The sequence below is a fragment of the Triticum aestivum genome, chromosome 1A, assembly GCF_018294505.1.
Source record: "Triticum aestivum cultivar Chinese Spring chromosome 1A, IWGSC CS RefSeq v2.1, whole genome shotgun sequence".
NCBI classification, from domain to species: Eukaryota; Viridiplantae; Streptophyta; class Magnoliopsida; order Poales; family Poaceae; genus Triticum; species Triticum aestivum.
The window spans coordinates 477402482-477422412 of record NC_057794.1 but is presented as its reverse complement, the minus strand read 5'-3'; the positions used below and the strand labels follow the sequence as shown (position 1 = coordinate 477422412).

The following is a 19931-nucleotide window of genomic DNA, read 5'->3' as shown; positions in this document are numbered from 1 at the left end:
CATATTGCGCAGGCTGAAACAATCGGGATCACTGTTGGACAACTCCTCGATATCGAGCCCATGTCTCCGACTAGAGAGGAGGAAATAAAACGGAAATATGTCCGGGGCCAACCTTTGGTCGAGCCAGACGAGGTCAAGAACCTCCCAATGGGAATGTATGAGTTGCATCAATGGTACATGGACATTACTAAGATTTCCAATCAAGAGTCCCTCATGGTGAATGTCAAGGAGGAGCATTACTACCATGAAAAAGCTCTAGCCGTTTAGTATTTAGAACTGTTTCAGTTATACAATCAAGACGCACTCGACAAATCTATCGTCAGTTGCTATTGTCTGTAAGTAATTTCTTTCTGTAATTTAAGTGTCAAGCTAGCTGTAGTGATCATTTTGATCAATCATTACCTGTAATTATCCTCACTATATTATTTTCTGTGGTATTATGCAGGATGATGATTTATGAAATGAAAAAAGGTGGACGCTATGGCATTGGTTTCGTTGACCCAAATACCATTAATGAATACACATGGAAATTAGATCCATATTACGAAAAAAGTGTAGAGGAAAGCATGCTAGAGTTCTTCAAGTGTCTCAAATACAATGAAGATATACTACTTCTTACAACTTCAAGTGAGTCACACTGTCTTGTACTACAAATTATGTTTTTGCCTACTAGCTAGCTACATGTTTTTGCTTACATATGCCCGCTTAATTAAGACATGCAAACGTGTGTCCATGCAGATTTCACTGGATCTTGTTAATCATTAAAGTTGATGAAGGAACAGTTGAAGTACTAGACTCACTACATAAGAAAGCAAGTGACCACACCATCGTGAAGGGGATAGTCAACAGGTAATTTCAATCATTATTAACTATATCTCGGCCTATTTAATTAGTTCATCATTTCCTGATAACAACTATTTAATAACCCATTTATTCATTTTCTTTGTCGGCGGGCAGGGCTTCGGCAAAGTTCATCAGGGCCACTCCAGGCCCATGGAAACAAGATCTGAAATGGTATCGACCCCAGGTAAGTAATTAAGTAGTACTAGCTAGTTGCCATCTCTTTAATTATCATGCTTGATTAATTATTATCTGATCAAATTCCATTCTTGTAAAGGCCCTGAAGCAGGCGCCGGGGAATAATCTGTGTGCATACTACGTTTGCGAGAACATTCGCATGATGGCGTCCGAAAGGAGCAAATCTCAAAGACAGGAGTGGGTAAGTTTGTCAGAACACTATTCACAATTTTTACACCATTATCGATATCTAGTCACACAACTAATACACATGAATATTGATCTCCTTCTTAAGAGTTCAAAGAGGTGCGGGAGCAGCTCCTACCAACGGAGCTCATGCAAGTAATTCAAGAGGAAATAGCGGGATTTTTGCTCGACCAGGTCATAGATCCCAAAGGAGAATACTATTACCCGCTACCGCCCCCATGAACCACTTCCAATTGTTATCGTGCTCCGAATGCACCAATTAGGAGAAATTATATATATATATATATATATATATATATATATACACACACATACATGTGTGTATATATGTGTGAATTAATTAATGGTGGTTGTGAGACATTCGATGTATATAATGATCGGTTCTACTAGAAATTCTATTTATATATATGCATAACGTGTACAATATGTAGTATCGTAAAATACCAGCAAACGAGAAAGAATTATATGGAAAACACAAAATTAAATGAAAAAGAAATCATAAACCCAAAACCCCCCAATCTTTTAATACCGGTTGGTGACACCAACCGGTACTAAAGGGCTCCCTGCCCCCGAAGCTAGCTCATGCTGAACCGGTACTAAAGGGGGGGGGGCTTTAGTGCCTACACTTTAGAGTCGGTTACCAAACCGGCACTAAAGGGCCTTACGAACCGGTGCTATTGCCCGGTTTTGCACTAGTGTGGGTCTCCTGCGGGCCTGAATCTTGGCCCATGGTAGGGTTTCTAGTCGTATTCAGGCCGTGGGGGCTCAGTAGGAGGCACTTTTTTGTTTTCTTTACTTATTGTTGCTATTTTTTTTTCCAGTTTGTTGTTTTGTTTTCTGCATTATTTATTTTATTTTGTTTTTTGCTTTATTTTTTAATTCTTTTTGCTTTCAGTTTTAGAAAAATATAAACTTTCTGTTAGTGCCATTAGTTTTCAAATTTGAAAACATTTTTTTGTTTTTTTGTTTTCTTTACTTATTGTTGCTATTTTTAATTTCTTTTCCAATTTTTCGTTTCGTTTTCTGCACTATTTATTTTCTTTGGTTTTTTGCTTTATTTTTTAATTCTTTTTTCTTTTAGTTTTAGAAAAATTATAAACTTTCTGTTAGTGCCATTAGTTTTCAAATTTGAAAACACTTTTTTATTTTTTTTGTTTTCTTTGTTGCTTTATTTATTTTATTTTCTTTCTACTTACAACAAAATACTTATTGTTGCTATTTTTATTTTTTTCAGTTTTTTGTTTTGTTTTCTGTATTATTTATTTTCTTCTATTTTTTGCTTTATTTTTTAATTCTTTTTGCTTTTAGGTCAGCAAAATTATAAACTTTCTGTTAGTGCCATTAGTTTTAGAGAAATTATAAACTTTCTATTAGTGCCATTAGTTTTCAAATTTGAATAGTTAAAATTTGAATTCTTTGAAATTTGTGAGAATCACAAGTTTGTGATTAACTTTACTAAAAAAATGAACATAGATGCACCTATAGAGAAAATTCGACCTAAATTCATAGTTTTCAAATGAACTCTGAAAAAGTTGGCATAGCATACTCGTGTGTTACAAAGTTAGCATGGTATCATCATAATAGTTGCGGGAGAAAGTCTTCATTTTTTCTTCGCTTGTGTCATTTGCTTATTGCACCGTAACCATGGATAATCTTCATCATTTATCAGGATGCTTGGGTCAGCCTTCACATTGAAGGGAGGAATTTCATGAAACTTTTCATAATCTTCAGACATGTATGTCTTGCCCTCCACTCCCAGGATATCCCTTTTTCCTGAAAGAACTATGTGGCGCTTTGGCTCATCGTATGATGTATTCGCTTCCTTATATTTTCTTTTTCTCGATTTGGTAGGCATGTCCTTCACATAGATAACCTGTGCCACATCATTGGCTAGGACGAACGGTTCGTCAGTGTACCCAAGATTTTTCAGATCCACTATTGTCATTCCGTACTGTGGGTCTACCTGTACCCCGCCTCCTGACAGATTGACCCATTTGCACTTAAACAAAGGGACCTTAGAATCATGTCCGTAGTCAAGTTCCCATATCTCCACTATGTAACCATAATATGTGTCCTTTCCGCACTCGGTTGCTGCATCATAGCGGACACCGTTGTTTTGGTTGGTGCTCTTTTGATCTTGGGCGATCATGTCAAATGTATTCCCATTTATCTCGTATCCTTTGTAAGTCAATACAGTCAAAGATGGTCCCCTGGACAACAAGTACAACTCATCACAAACAGTGTTGTCACCTCTGAGACGTGTTTCCAACCAACTGCTGAAAGTCATGATGTGTCACATGTAATCCAGTCGTCGCACTCCTCAAGGTGTTTGGAGCGCAGACTGTTCTTGTGTTCAACGACATACGGGGTCACCAAGGTAAAGTTCTGTAGAACTGTGTAGTGTGCTTGAGACCAAGAATATCCGTCCCTGCATATTGTTGAGTGACTTCCAAGAGTGCCTTTTTCAGCCAGTCTCCCTTCATACCACAATTTAGGGAGACCTATCTTCTTAAGGCCAGGAATGAAGTCAACACAAAAACCGATAACATCCTTTGTTTGATGGCCCATAGAGATGCTTCCTTCTGGCCTAGCGCGGTTACAGACATATTTCTTTAGGACTCCCATGAACCTCTCAAAGGGGAACATATTGTGTAGAAATATGGGCCCCAAGATGACAATCTCGTCGACTAGATGAACTAGGACGTGCGTCATGATATTGAAGAAGGATGGTGGGAACACCAGCTTGAAACTGACAAGACATTGCGCCACATCACTCCTTAGCCTTGGTACGATTTCTGGATCGATCCCCTTCTGAGAGATTGCATTGAGGAATGCACATAGCTTCACAATGGCTAATTGGACGTTTTCCAGAAGAAGCCCCCTCAATGCAACCGGAAGCAGTTGTGTCATAATCACATGGCAGTCATGAGACTTTAGGTTCGGAAACTTTTTCTCTGGCATATTTACTATTCCCTTTATATTTGACGAGAAGCCAGTCGTGACCTTCATACTGAGCAGGCATTCAAAGAAGATTTCTTTCTCTTCTTTCGTAAGAGCGTAGCTGGTAGGACCTTTATATTGCTTCGGAGGCATCCGTCTTTTTCGTGCAAACGTTGCAGGTCCTCCCGTGCCTCAGGTGTATCTTTTGTCTTCCCATACACGCCCAAGAAGCCTAGTAGGTTCTCGCAAAGGTTCTTCGTCACGTGCATCACATCGATTGAAGAGCGGACCTCTAGGTCTCTCCAGTAGGGTAGGTCCCAAAATATAGATTTCTTCTTCCACATGGGTGTGTGTCCCTCAGCGTCATTCAGAACAGCTAGTCCGCTGGGACCCCTTCCAAAGATTATGTCTAAACCATTGACCATATCAAGTACGTGATCACCGGTACGCATGGCGGGCTTCTTCCGGTGATCTGCCTCGCCTTTGAACTGCTTGCCTTTCTTTCGACATTGATGGTTGGTCGGAAGAAATCGACAATGGCCCAGGTACACATTCTTCCTGCATTTGTCTAGGTATATACTTTCAGTGTCATCTAAACAGTGTGTGCATGTGTGGTATCCTTTGTTTGTCTGTCCTGAAAAGGTTACTGAGAGCGGGCCAATCATTGATGGTCACGAACAACAACGCCTTTATGTTAAATTCCTCCTTTCTGTGCTCATCACACATATGTACACCGTTTCCATTCCACAGCTGTAAAAGTTCTTCAACTAATGGCCTTAGGTACACATCAATGTCCTTGCCGGGTTGCTTAGGGCCTTGGATGAGAACTGGCATCATAATGAACTTCCGCTTCATGCACATCCAAGGAGGAAGGTTATACATACATAGAGTCACGGGTCAGGTGCTGTGATTGCTGCTCTGCTCCCCGAAAGGATTAATGCCATCCGCGCTTAAAGCAAACCATACATTCCTTGGGTCCTTTGCAAACTCATCCTAGTACTTTCTCTCGATTTTTCTCCATTGCGACCCGTCAGCGGGTGCTCTCAACTTCCCGTCTTTCTTCCGGTCCTCACTGTGCCATCGCATCAACTTGGCATGCTCTTCGTTTCTGAACAGACGTTTCAACCGTGGTATTATAGGAGCATACCACATCACCTTCGCAGGAACCCTCTTCCTGGGGGGCTCGCCGTCAACATCACCAGGGTCATCTCATCTGATCTTATACCGCAATGCACCGCATATCGGGCATGCGTTCAGATCCTTGTATGCACCGCGGTAGAGGATGCAATCATTAGGGCATGCATGTATCTTCTCCACCTCCAATCCTAGAGGGCATACGACCTTCTTTGCTGCGTATGTACCGTCGGGCAATTCGTTATCCTTTGGAAGCTTCTTCTTCAATATTTTCAGTAGCTTCTCAAATCCTTTGTCAGCCACAGCATTCTCTGCGTTCCACTGCAGCAATTCCAGTACGGTACCGAGCTTTGTGTTGCCATCTTCGCAATTGGGGTACAACCCTTTTTTGTGATCCTCTAACATGCGATCGAACTTCAGCTTCTCCTTTTCACTTTTGCATTGCATCCTTGCATCGACAATGACCCGGCGGAGATCATCATCATCGGGCACATCGTCTGGTTCCTCTTGATCTTCAGCAGCTTCAGCCGTTGCAGCATCATTGGGCACATCGTCTGGTTCCTCTTGATCTTCACCAGCTCCCCCCGTTGCAGCATCACCGTATTCAGGGGGCACATAGTTGTCATCGTACTCTTCTTCTTTGCCGTCTTCCATCATAACCCCTATTTCTCCGCGCCTCGTCCAAACATTATAGTGTGGCATGAAACCCATGTAAAGCAGGTGGGAGTGAAGGATTTTCCGGTTAGAGTAAGACCTCGTATTCCCACATTCAGTGCATGGACAACACATAAAACCATTCTGCTTGTTTGCCTCAGCCGCATCGAGAAACTCATGCACGCCCTTAATGTACTCGGAGGTGTGTCTGTCACTGTACATCCATTGCTGGTTCATCTGCGTGCGTTATATATAATTAAGTGTCCAAATTAATAGAAGTTCATCATCACATTAAAACCAAAGTACATACATAGTTCTCATCTAACAACATATAGCTCTCCAGAGCATCTAATTAATTAAACCCTACATTGAAACTATGTAAAGCATTTCAATGCGAAAACAAATGCGATCATAATCGCAACCAAGGTAATAATTGATCCAACGGCATAATGATACCAAGCCTCGGTATGAATGGCATATTTTCTAATCTTTCTAATCTTCAAGCGCATTGCATCCATCTTGATCTTGTGATCACCGACGGCATCCGCAACATGCAACTCCAATATCATCTTCTCCTCCTTAATTTTTTTTATTTTTTCCTTCAAAAAATTGTTTTCTATTCAACTAAATTTAACCTCTCGACAGTAGAGTCGGTTGGAATTTCCGATTCACATACATCCTACATAAATAAAATCTATGTCACGTTGGTCGGCATAATTTTCATAAACAATAAATGAACCAATAGTTATAAATATAATATATATACCACATCCGAATCATAGATAGGACGAGGGCCGACGGGGGCGGATACCAAAACAATTGCACTATATAAGATGCAATAATAAAAGTAAGAAAATAATACAAGTATCTATGTAAACATACAAGTACGAATATTTTTTCCTTTCAAAAAGAAGATAAGAACAAGAGGCTCACCACGGTGGTGCCGGCGGTGAGCTCGGCGCGGGTGATCGACGGCGGTGAAGACGGGGACGGGGCGTGACGGACCGCTAGACCTAGACAAATATTAAGGAAAATGGAGCTTGAAGGTCGAGCTTGGAGAGGAGAAAGCTTAAGTAGTGTGGCTCAGGCATTCCATCGAACACCTTGTGTGCATAGGAGGTGAGCTAGAGCACCACCAAGCCCTCTCCCCCTCGGCTAGAAAAAAACAGAGCAGTGTGCTCTGCTCTTACGCGAGGGGGTATATATAGGCACCTCATTGGTACCAATTGGTGGCATGAAGCGGGACTAAAGGGGAGCCTTTGGACCCGGTTCATGCCACCAACCGGGACCAATGGTGGTGGGCCAGGAGCGAGGCCATTGGTCCCGGTTCGTCCCACCAACCGGGACCAAAAGGTCCAGACGAAACGGGACCAATGGCCCACGTGGCCCGGCCGGCCCCCTGGGCTCACGAACCGGGTCCAATGCCCCCATGGGTCCCAGTTCTAGACTGAACCGGGACTAATGGGCTGACCCGGCCTGGACCGTTGCCCCCTTTTCTACTAGTACCACTACTAGGGAAAAGCCTATACACAGAATTTTACCAGTAGCGCTGTACAAAATCAAGCGCTGCTGCTACTTAGTAGCAGCGCGCGTGAATAAACCGCGCTACTGCTATGACTTTAGTAGTAGCGCATACTAGCGAAAAGCGCTGTTGTTACGCTCGAACTGGGCGCACATGGCTAGCCCAACCTAGCAGTAGCGCGTATAATGGCCCAGCGCTACTGCTAATCTCCTTAGCTGCAGCGCGCTTACGTGTAAAGCGCTGCTGCTAACGGAAATAAAATAAAGTGAAAAACAAGTAGAAAAGTTAATGAAAATGAAAGAAATAGAAAAAGGAGAAAGGGAAAAAAATAAAATGTAAAGAAAAATAAAAGAAAAAAGGGAAAAAAGGAGAAAGGAATAGCAGTAGCGAGTTTCAGTAAACGCGCTATAGCTAACTTAGCTATAGCGCGTTTCCGGAAACACGCTACCGTTACATTTCACTTAAACAGCGGTTTCCCCCCACCCCGCCCCCCGGCCACCAATTCTTCCCCAAATCGTCCCTCGCCCTCGCCGTCGTCTCCTCACCGCCGCCGGCCGAGGCCGCCCTCAGCCTCACCGCCGCCGCCCGAGGCCGCCCTCAGCCTCATCGCCGCCGCCCGAGGCCGCCCTCAGCCTCACAGCCGCCGCTCAAGGCCGCCCTCCACGTCACCGTCGGCGCCCTCCACCTCACCGCCGCCCCAGCCCGCTAGGACCGCCCTTGCCTGTGCCCGAGCCCGCCCTCTCCGCCCCTGCCTTCGTCACCGAGCACCTCCCCGCCACCGTCTCTCCCCTCTCTGTAAGTCCCCCACCCCTCCCCCTCACTCGTCTCTCTCTGTATTTTAGAGAAAAAATTAGATGTTAATTAGATGTTTTTCAGTTAGGGCACTAGAGTTTTGCTAGGTTAATTAGGTTAGTAGTGCTGCTAGTAGTATTGGTACAGTAGGTTAATTAGGTGATGTTAAATGAATAACCTAAATGAATGAAATTAGTAGTTAACTGAATTTTTTTCCTTTCATCATTACAGAGCACTAAAGTTAATTGAATTTTGTTCTATTAGTAGTTAAATTAATTTTCTTCTACACTATTTGCACATGTGGTTGCTCGTGTATATTTGGACACTGTTTGCAGGGAATGATGCTTAGTGGCCTATATTTTGCCGGAATGTTGATTCATTTCTTTTCCGGCAAATTTCAGGTTCTCGATTTGTCCACTTTTTAGCAAAGCTCATGCCGAATTTTTCCGTGAATTTCGGCATGACTTGTGCTACAAACTTGGACATATCGAGTGCCCGTGATTTGCCGCACCAGGAAGGAGTCAACATTCCTGCAAAACAATAGGCCTTTTTTATGTCATTATTCATTTTATTAGGTCTAGAATTAATTGACTAGATTTAATCATAGGAAACATGGCTAGCAACGATGAAGGAAAGGGTTCTGGTGATTGCGACGACGCCTACCGGGCGGCAGACGAATTTTTTAGCCTTACCGATGATCAACCGATGTTATTGCTGGGCCCACCGGTGGCATCGGGGACTGAGACCGACACGCAGACCGGTGCTGAGACTGAGACCGGCGCTCAGACTCAGACCGGCATCGAGACCAGCGCTGAGACTGAGACCGGCGCTGCCTCAGGGAGCGGAGCCGGTGTAGAACCGAAAGCAAAGAGGCAACGCCTTCCTAACAAACTCAGGACTACTAGAGTGGTGGTCACGGAGGTGGACGGCAATTTTGAACCAACGGCGCCCGAGGAAGCGCGTCGATGCTATGGCAATCAAATAGGCTGCATCATACGGACAATCGCCACCATCAACGACGAGAAACTATAGAAGATAGAAAATATGAGGAGCTCCCTCCTAAAGAAGTTTCACCAGATATTCTTGTTCCCGGGCCGGAATGAGAAGGATTATAAAGATCCAGATGAGGACCCGGCAATGAAGAAGATAAACAAACACGCCATGACCAAGTTTAGCGACGCGTTGGCCGCCTGGAAAAATTGAGTGAAAGCAAGGATCATCGACAAGAAGGAACCCTACTCCGAGATTGTAAAGGATAATCACGGAAGAGCAGTTTCAAATATTCAAGGAGGCTTGCGAGGCCGAAAATGCCAAAAAAAGTCTAAGTACATGAAGGGGCTTCAAGAGAGGAACATTGGGAGCCACCACCTCGGAAGCCGTGGTTACGGCGGAAAGAGGTCCAAATGGGCCAAGGAGGACGTGGAAGCCGCGAGTCTGGGCATCCCAGACCCCTTGGCGGAGTTCACCGTCCTGCAGGAGCGTGACATCCTCAGGGCCCGGCACCGTTGGGACCGACTGAAAAAGGTTTACGAGACAACACTGGTCATTACGGAGTTCATGAGACTGCTGGTAATTTTAGTTTCTGATCAATTCGACTGCACACGTTAGTCATATTTGTAAACGATCGTTGTGCCTTTTGCAGAGAGAGCAGCACAGGATTGCGGCCGAAAGCGACTCGCCGTCTGAGGCATTGGCGAGGCCCAAGTGGGACACTCCATTCAACCGGGCGTTGAACATATTGAAACAACAACCGGTGGATACTCGACCGTCGTATGGACGCGTGCACGGTGTCGGAGACGGCGCCACGTGGAAGAAGTACTACCGTGAGACCACGGAGGAGAGAAAGGAAAGACGGAGGTTAAATGAAGAAAACATCGACAAGAGGGTTGAGATTGCGGTTGAGAAGAAATCAACTGAGACAGTCGCAACAGCGGTAGCTGCCGCAAAACAGGTGGCTTTAGATATTTCTACTACCTTTGTTCCGGCCATTTTCAATTGGACCAGGCAAAATCCAAAAAAAGATGCAGCGGACTTTCCCCTTGCTGACTTCTTGGCGGGGAGCAGCTCGACTAGCGTTGCACCAGCACCTGCAGCTACACCTGCTGACTTCGGATGTCTCACGTCGCAGACTTTTCTTTGCAGGCCGACGAAACCCCGTGCACCATATTGTACACCATCGGCGACCAGAAGGTTGACGTGGGGAAGGCGACGATAATGGACCCGAAGGAACCATCGTTCCACAGCCGGCCGATCCCCCCAAACATCTTCAAGGTTTCCGTGGCCAGTGTCAAACCGGGCCACGAGAATTTGCCTCCTCCAGTACTACTGGGGGATGACGACAAGACACCTGGCGGCTTGGTGATTGTTGCAATGCTGGGTGGGTCATGTTGTGGCCAAAGAGTCTGCTTCTTCTAGAGGCGGCTAGGAGCACACCCACGAGCACGCAGCCTCAGCAAGGTATGAACATCAACACCCCACCTACCCAATTATCGTCGGGTGTCGGGTTGGGTGATAGTGGACGGGGTAAGGAGGAGGCTCCATTAGTCGCTGATGACGTCGCCATGGATGAAGATGAGGACGACGATGGCGCTGCTGAATAGTATGTCTATACTGGCGCCTCCTCAGGGTTTGAGCGTCATGAGTCGGTGCCTGAATTTGCCGTCTCAACATATTATGGACGACCTTCCGGTAGTAAAGAAGTTTAGGAAGAGAGCGAGGAAAGGCAAAAAAACTGTTTCTATGATCCAGCCGCCTCAGCAGCCTCGGCTTCAGGACCGTATAGATATCCCCGATGTGGATAAATGGCATATCCCCGGTCAACCAATCCTACCTGCAACAGCGCTACGGGCCATATTCGGCGATCTAAAGAGACTTCATGACGATGTGCTGCGGGTAGAGAAAGACCTCATCGCCTCGAAAGATCCAGGATACCCACTCTACGTGGTTAACGTTCCGCGGCAAATGTCGTACGTCGACAGCTTCCCCACGGATAAGTTCTTCCTCCGATTCGATTACATATTCGACATGTTTCACGTGAAGAAGCTGGATTTTACGTTTGTCCGCCTTTATGCCTTGCACATGAACTACATCATCGGGGTTGAGAAGATATCTCATATCTGTGTCGCTGACCCGTACTACATGCACGAGGGCTTCTTGGGAGTCTGCGCAAATCACCGTGAATACGCGAGGGATTACACCGTCAGTTTCATGCTCACCAATAAGGACAAGGGGGCGATTCTCGTGCCTTATCATCCCGTGTAAGTCATCCGCGCTGCTATCCTTCCTTTGATTTCAATCATTCATTTGCACGGTGGAGGCTAATTAATTTGAGGACTTATTTTGCGCAGCGGCGGGCGCGCCGTCCTCATCATCCTCTACCCCCGATTCTCCCATGCTCTTTACTTGGACTCGTCGAAGAACATTCACAAAAATGATTACACCCACATCAAGGATGTTCTCGACAGTGCTATGTTTTACTACCAAGCAAGGGGTGGAGAGGTCAGGGACAAGAAGAGAAGGGGCGGCAGGGTCGCCTTCGGCCATAAGACCGACTTCTGCTGCATCCAGCAACCGAACGATTCTCTTAATGATGGATTCTATGTCCTACACCACATGCTGGAGTACAAACGGGATCACTAGAACCTTCGCATGTCACCTAGATCCGGCGATGCCCATATTCTGCAATGGGCAAAGGACATAGGAGATATCGAGGATCATCGACTTCGAGCTGAGTTCTATAACATCCAGCGCGAACTTGCCCAAATCATCATGAAGGAGGTCGTCGAAAAAACAGAGATGTTCTACGAAGAAGGACAAATGTCGCGGGAAGACGTCCGAACATGGATAGCCTCTCAGCGTCTCGACCTGAAGCCTTTCACTAGGCTCGGGGACTATCTCCCTGACTTGGATGGATGGAACGACATGTTGGAGTGATTGTCGATATATGACAATGTGTCCGTTTAGTCCATACTTTCTGTATGACAAAACTTTGAGTTATTCACGGTGAAACTTTATTTGTGATGTAATTAAACCGTCCTCCTCCTCGACTAGCGAAAATCACTCTAGTTAGGGCATTTTGGGGTACGATGAACTTTGTTATTTATGCTTATGATATGTTGTTTTTATTTTTGCCAAGTCTATCTCTTTCTGTTGCTCAACTATATATGTTGCATATCATCGACTCATGTGATGATGCAGGTGCATAGATCATAGATGGCGAAGAAGTGCTATGCCAGGAGTATATATACGACAAGTGGTCGGAGTGTCAAGCCCTTCCGGTTTCCGAGCGACAGGCAGTAGTTAGTTTAGAGGTTCAAGCTAATGCGAAAGAGGGAGACGAACTCATGTTCTCAAAGTGATAGCTCTTCTCGCGCATATCATTGTTTAGATCAGTGACGATGTATTTGCATATCATTCGAGACTTGTATCGCTATTTTTGAGATGACGACGAGAGACCACTTTGTGTTGGATGATGATTATGATGATGACATGATTTGATGAGACTAATTGTATGTATATGCTATGATTACATTTGTACGTGTATGATATGCTAAAGATTATTGTATAAAGCCTATTCAAATACAAAACAAATACAAAACAAATATTCAGGAAAAAACTAATAAATAAACTAGTAGTAGCGAGGGGGGAAATTTAGCAGTAGCGCCGCATTGTTAGTAGCGCGTCCCAGCAAATAGCGCTGCAGATAATATCAGTAGCGCCCTTTCCCAAAGAGCGCTACAGCTATTCATGTATAGCAGTAGTGTGGGACAACCGGCGCTACTGCTATACGTTAGCTGTAGCGCCTTATTAGTAGCGCCGGTGCCCGCGCTACTGAGAGGCCCAAAACCCTCGCTGCTGGTAGGCTTTTCCCTAGTAGTGAGTGCATGTGGGTTACCTTTATGAGGAGAATTGAGGGAATTGGCCATATCATTAATGGAATCTGTTGGCCCATGTTGGTTCCCCGACTGCTCAGTGCGTTTTGAGGTTATTTTTCGTCTCAATTCTCTTGTTCACATGGGGAAGATAGTTACCAAACATGTTAATGCTGATCTGTTTAAAGATCTTGAATAAATACAAGTTCATATATCAAAGAGGATTTCCAAGAAAATGAGCAAGTTAGAGTTTACATGCTATGAACCTTTGCACTTCATCCAGTAGGAGGCTCATAGAAGGAAAATGAGTCACAATACAGGAGAGTGAAGTTGGGATCAAAGTATAAAATGAACTTCTCCAATCCCAATAATCCTCCTCTCCCAAATCCATCAACATGGAAGCCTAGCACCACTTGTCGTGGTGATTCTTCCATGTTTCCATCCTCTATAAAACTCCATGATAGTCGGATTTGTGTGTTTTACACACAACCGAGTTGAAGAGAGTTGTCAGGGGTGGAATCGAGAGGGATAGCAATCTCGTGATCAATACTCATTGTACTATCTACAAAATTACTACTAGTTCAGTCAGACGTTGCAAAATTACTATCGTGCAGAAGCTCCAAGCCATGACAGCTGTCATGCCACTGCTGGCCTCGTCGCAGCGTGCAACACTACATGTCGCATAACTGGTCGCACCCCGCACATGGCCATAGAAGTGGAGGTGACTCACATCGCCGTGTGGTTGCTCCCTTGTATTACCTCTGTGGGTGGCACCTCTGGTGCCCATATCCGACTATAAAACCTTGTCGCACTAGGGTCAGATCAGGAGACACACTTTGCCACCCTCGCAAGCCCTAGTGTGCAATATGAGAATAGAGGAAAGGACTATACTTTCAACAAGAGTTTCCATTCAAAGGGTGAGAATCGTAGTGTCCCTTTGAGGAGGAAGATGGACTCCCCTACCTATGTTAGCAAACCTTGCCCTTTGCAAATGTGGACAGCAAATAGTGATGATGGCATACCTTGCCCACCAAAGGAAATGGGGGGCTGTGGTGGTTCTGTCTTGGATATCAAATGCATGTTGTCGAAGAAAATGCATAAGAGAGGGCTGACAAAGTTGTGAGTGAAGAACCGACATAAAGATAGTGCCCTTGCTTTGATCATTTGGGCATGGAAAGAACCGACATAAAGACAGTATGGAAGGCTGCAAATAGGAAGGACTCAAGTAATAACTACCTATATTGTCCAGTCGTAACTTGTGTCCAAGATGATGACCTCATTCACTTTCAGATGCATTGGGGTAGGCAACCGCGTCGCCAAGCACAAATTTGAGGCGGCTAATTCTTGGGATAGCATCCGCGTAGAAGTCATCCCGAGGAAGCGGCACATAGACATGTACCTGAATCATGATTCCCATAGGTACAAGCTTGACGTGTACTTTGAGGACATCCGGAACTTCTACAAGTGCAACTTTGTTGGGTCTAGCGGCATCTTGTTGCAGGTGAGCTGCTCACCATGTTGCTCTGATACTTCCATTTCTTTCCTTTTTACGTAATATTAGTTAGATGTTACGATCATATGGCGAGGTAGTGAACCCCAAATTTTAGATGCGTTTACACCTCACATATGAGATTCATGCAAGTGAGGTGAGGTACATAAAAAGTTTGATATGAATTGTGTGCATACCTTGGTATAACTCGGTGGTATGGTTCGCTATTGTATTCAGGAAATGTGACTGGAGTGGTAATTGAATTTGCATTTGTTTGCTCTCAGACTTTAATAAAACTAGAGTATTTTTTGTTATGACATATTTAGAGCCTAAACACATAAAGCTTGTTTCACTAAGTGCTATCCTAACTATCCAAATAGTCGCTTGTTTTTACATAATTAAATTTAGTTAATGGCTTTTCAAAATATTGACTCATACAAATAAGACTCTTGCTTTTGTTAACAACAGTTTATGAAATTATATCATGTTGGGTTACTGGATTGGATGTGCCTACTTTTTCTTTCCATTGCATGTGCTGGACAATTTTTTGGGGTAGGGGCATCTATTGCAAAAATAGATGATGTGCACAAGTGCTAGCAGTTTGTTAACTATTTGTATATCGGCAAATGTCACAACAAGATGTTGTATAGATCTAGTGGTATCCAGTATGTAAATTGTGGGAACATATTGCTTGAACTTTGAAACACGAATCTGTAGATGTATTTCCTCCCTCAATACTTGCGTGAGCTAAAACTTTGGCAAATTCCCAAGTTAGGAAACTAGAGTGAACTATCACACTGGTCTTGTTTGCAATTATGCGCTAGAGCCCGTAAAGTAATATGGATAGCTCTGCTATTTTTCTTTAGACACTTTTCTAAATTACTGATTTTAATGCTTCTTAGACTATTAGTTCGTCAGGTGCCTCTTATAATTCAATCTATGATTCCAATGATGGTAAAAACATATATCATCTTAACTAATGTCAATTTAATGGTTGTTTCACCTCATGTATGCACCAAGAATATGAAATACAGTTTCTGGGCCTGCAGTTTATTCAATGTTCTCAGACGACCGCTTTCATGCATGCACGGAGGATGCGAAGTTTACCTGGGTCAGAGCAATAGATTTTACACCTGACCACTCTTTCAGAAAGTGTTCAACTCTCACCCTCATACTTGATGAAGGTGCACAGTGTCACTTATTGTCAACAACATAGCTTTGTCAGGAGATTGAGTGAATTGGCCATATCAGTAATGGAATCTATTGGCCCATCGTTGGTTCCCCTAGTTGACTGCCGAGTGGCTACTTAATGCATTTTGAAGTTATTTTTTGTCTCAACTCTCTAATTTCATTGGGAAGATAGTCGCCAAACACATTAATGCTAATATGCTTAAAGCTTGTGAAGAATACCACTTCATATTTCAAGGAGGATTTTTGAGAAAATGGGCAAGTTAGAGTTTACATGCTATGAACCTTTGCATTTCATCCAGTAGGAGGCTCATAGCAGGAAAAGGAGCCACAATACCAGAGAGTGGGGCTGGGATCAAAGATTAAATGAACTTCTCCAATCTTAATAATTCTCCTCTCCCAAATCCACCATCCTGCAAGCCTAGCGCCTCTTATCATTGTGATTCTTCCATGTTTTCATCCTCTATAAAACTACATGATAGACAGATTTGTGTGTTTTACACAAGTGGGTCAAGGAGAGATCAAGTGGAAATCACACAAAATGTTGGAGGAGGGATGAAGGGGGATAACAATATTGTCATCAATACTCATTACACTAGCTGCAAAGTTACTACCAGTTAAATCGGGTGTCGCAAAATTACTATCATGTAGACGCTGCAAGCATCGCCTTGCAAGCCCCAACGACTTTCATGCCACCGCTGGCCTCGCCGCAGCATGCAACATCGCATGTCGCACAACTGCTCGCACCCCGCCCATGGCCACAAAGGCGGAGGTGACTCGCGTCATCGTGCGTTTCCCCCCTTGTACTACCTCTTGGGGTGGCACCTCATGTGCCCATATCCGACAGGAAAACCTAGTCGCACTTGGGTCAGAAAACGAGACACACTTTGCCTCCCTTGCAAGCCCTATAGTCGTATCTAATCTACTGCCAGGGGCTTCATAAAGATTAGATCCATGGAGAAGAGGTGGACAACATGCAGTATGAGAATAGAGGAAAGGACTATATTTTCGGCAAGAATTTTCATTCAAAGGGTGAGAATCATAATGTTCCTTTGAGGAGGAAGATGGACTCCCGTACTGATGTTTGCAAACCTTGTCCTCTGCAACTATGGAGAGCAAATAGTGATGATGGCATACCTTGCCGACCAAAGGAAATGGGAGTCGTGGTGGTTCTATCTTGGATCTCAAATGCATGTTTTCGGAGAAAATGCATAAGAGAGGGCTTACAAAGTTGTGAGGAGTGAAATATTTGCAAAAGCAACATTTTCTAGAAGTGATCAGTGCCCTTCCTTTGATCACTCGGGCAGGGTAAGAACTGACATAAAGACAGTATGGAAGGCTACAAATAGGAAGGACTCAAGTGATCCCTACCTATATTGTCCAGTCGCCACTTGTCTCCATGATGATGACCTAATTCACTTCCAAATGCATTGGGCTAGGCAACTGCGTCGCTGAGCACAAATTTAAGGCTGCTAATTCTTCGTATAGCGTCCACGTAGAAGTCATCACGGGGAAGTGGCGCATAGACCTGTACCTGAATCATGATTCCTAGAGGTGCATTCTTGAGATGTTCTTTGAGCACATCCGGAACTGCTACAAGTGCAACTTTGTTGGGCCTAGCGGCTTCTTGCTGCAGGTGAGCTGCTCACCGTTTTGCTCTAATACTTCTATTTCTTTCCTTTTTACATAATATTAGTTAGACGTTACGATCACATGGCGAGGTAGAAATCCCCAAATGTTAGATGCATTTACATCTCACATATGAGATTCATGCAAGTGAGTTGAGGCGGATAAAAAGTTTGATATGCATTGTGTGCATACCTTGGTATAACTTGGTGGTATGGTTCACTATTGTATTCGTGAAAATTGAGTAGAGTGTTAACTGAATTTGCACTTGCTCTCAAACTTTAGTAAAACTAGAGTATTTTTTGTTATGATATATTTAGAGCCTAAACACATTTTTCACTTATTGTCAACAAGTTACCTTTGTCAGGAGAATTGGGGAATTGGTCGTACCACTAATGGAATCTGTTGTCCCATCGTTGGTTCCCCTTGTTGACTGCCTGAGTGGCTCCTCGTTGCATTTTGAAGTTATTTTCGTCACAATTCTCTTTTTCAAATGGGGAAGATAGTTGCCAAACATGTTAATGTTGATCTTTTTAAAGCTCTTTAAGAAATAGCAGTTCATATTTCAAGGAGGATATTTTAGAAAACGAGCAAGTTAGAGTTTACATGCTATGAATCTTTGCATTTCATCAAGCAGGAGGCTCATACTAGGAAAAGGAGCCGCAATACTTTGATGTCCAGTAGGACCGAAGTTGAAGTAAAATTAATGATGTGTTACACAATTCACATTAGTCCATCCAAAAATATACTACTTGGGACCTGAGGAAGAAGTCTCAAATTATGTGGTTAACCCTCATAGAAAGTATGCTTCTGACTTTGCTAAAGTTACTTTTGTTGACGAAGACTGTAGTAAGCTTTTTCCAGATGTTATCTCTACTAGAATTGGATGCGGGTTCTTTTCCCAACCCTTGAAAACTGGTTGTATTATCGCATTTTATCTATCCTGAAAGAAGGACTTCCCATTAGTCCAAAGAAGTATGAATTCCTACCCTTCTCAGCAGGTCAACTTCATGGAAGTTCTGTTTGGATGTTTGCTTCTAATGATTCCCTTAAGGCCGAGGATATAAGAAAGTGAGTGGGCCACTTTGATGAAATTCACTAGAATGGGCCAGCCGTTGAGCTCCTCCAGACAAACATTTGAAATCCTTCCACGGGATGTGGAAGAGATTCAAAAAATTTAAGTCACAATTGATGGCACTAAATACATATTTTCTAATGGTATTGGGAAGATACTGAGAGATTTGCCAAACAAATTGATCACCAAATTGGATTAGACCATACTAACCCTTCTTCAGCTTTTCAAATAAGGTATGGTAGTGTTAGCTATAAAGGAGTTGGTTGTCGACCATGATTCCTTTCATAATATTTATCCGCGGCCTACAAAGAGAAATTCGAATCTTAGAGCACAATGTTTAACATTACAACTTACAAGTTGGAGCAAAGCCCAACCATGATGTATGAATCATGAAATTATGTCATGTTGGGTTAATGGTTTGGATGTGCCTTCTTTTTCTCACCAATGCACGTGCTGAATAATTTTTTGGGGCAAGGGCATCTATTGCAAAAATAGATGATGTGCAACAGTGCTAGCAGTTTGTTAACTATTTATATATGGGCAAATGTTACAGCAAGATGTTCTATGGATCTAGTGGTATCCAGTATGTCAAATGTGGGAACATCTTGCTGGAACATTCAAACATGAAGCTCTAGATGTACTTCCTCCCTTAATACTTGCGTGGGCTAAAAATTTGGCAAATCCCCATGTCAGGAAACTAGAGTGAACTATTATAGTGGTCTGGTTTGCAATTATTCGTTAGAGCTCATAAAGTAAGATGGATAGCTCTGCTATTTTTATTTACACTCATATACATATCTCACTTGGTGGTTTCTGATTAGAGTGATATGGATTTGAAGCTCATCTGGTGAATACACCACCGATAATTTTCTAAATTACTAAATGTAATGCTTCTTAGACTATTAGTTGGTCAGGCGCCTCTTATAATTCATTCTATAATTCTGAAGCTAGTTAAAATATATATCATCTTGAGTAATGCCAATTTGATGTTTGTTTTAGCTCATGTTTGCACCAAGAATATGCACTACAATTTCTGGGCCTGCAGTTTATTCAAGGTTCTCAGATGACTGCTTTCATGCATGCATGGAGGATGCAAAGTTTACCTGGGTCAAGGCACTAGATTTTAGACCTAACCACTCTTTCAGTACGTGTTCAACTCTCACCCTCATACTTGATGAAGGTGCACCCGTGTCACTTATTGTCAACAACGTACCTTTGTCGGGAGAATTTAGGGAATTAGCCATATCATTAATGGAATCTGTTGGCCCATCATTGGTTCCCCTTATTGAGTGCCGAGTGGCTACTTAGTGCCTTTTGAAGTTATTTTTTGTATGAACTCTCTTGTTCCATGGGGAAGATAGCCGCCAAACATGTTATTGTTGATAAGTTTAAAGCTCTTCAAGAAATAACACTTCA

General features: G+C 43.5%; 1 pseudogene; it reads left to right on the top strand.

The window, feature by feature from the left end:
* Nucleotides 1-19931, top strand: part of LOC123188980 (probable RNA-dependent RNA polymerase 2) — a 72498-nt pseudogene that overhangs the window by 17762 nt on the left and 34805 nt on the right.